At 75.9% G+C, this 598-nt stretch overlaps 1 protein-coding gene across 1 annotated transcript in view; it reads right to left on the bottom strand.

Moving 5' to 3' along the window:
• BAZ2A (bromodomain adjacent to zinc finger domain 2A) overlaps window positions 1-522 on the bottom strand; it is a gene marked incomplete at its 3' end in the record, with an annotated part of 16,267 nt that extends 15,745 nt beyond the window's left edge. The window contains 1 exon segment of the mRNA XM_009282285.2: window positions 474-522.
• Window positions 523-598: the final 76 nt, after the last annotated feature.

The following is a 598-nucleotide window of genomic DNA, read 5'->3' on the forward strand; positions in this document are numbered from 1 at the left end:
ATGCCAGCTCACCCTTGCTCTGGGGACGAACGGGGCCCAGCCCTGGCGTGGGGACACCCTGGGCCCTGCGGGTGCTGGAGCCGCCCTCGGCATTGCCGGGAGCCCGGCCAGCACTGGGTGCGGTGCGGGCAGAGGCCCCCGCCTCCTGCTCAGAGCTGGGGCTCCTGCCCGCCGCGGCCCTGCTCCCCCCGCCAAGCAGCACGTGACCAAGTGCGGAGCCGCAAACTGGGCCACGGCGCATAACCGGAGCTGGCCACGAGCGGGCGAGGTGAGGAGGGCGAGGGCCGGGGACGCGGCCGGCCCCGGGGATGCACCAGCAGCGGGATGGGAGCCTCCGGCCTGTTGGCACCGCGGGGGTCTCACCGGCAGCAACAAGGCAGGTGCTGCTCCCTGCGGGGCTGATCCCCGGCTCCCACCGGAGCGGGCAGAGGCGACGTGGCAGCACCCGCTTGCCCCGGCATTAGAGCCCAAACCTGGCGGCGGCAGCACCCACCAGCACCCGGCCCGGGCTCACCGGGCTCGCCGGTGCGGCCCCTGGCAGGGAGCTCGGCCCCCCCGGCCCGGCAGCACCCCCGGAGCGAGACGCGACCTGCGACCT

The sequence above is a fragment of the Aptenodytes forsteri genome, unplaced genomic scaffold (assembly GCF_000699145.1).
Source record: "Aptenodytes forsteri isolate BGI_AS27 unplaced genomic scaffold, ASM69914v1 Scaffold373, whole genome shotgun sequence".
NCBI lineage: Eukaryota > Metazoa > Chordata > Aves > Sphenisciformes > Spheniscidae > Aptenodytes > Aptenodytes forsteri.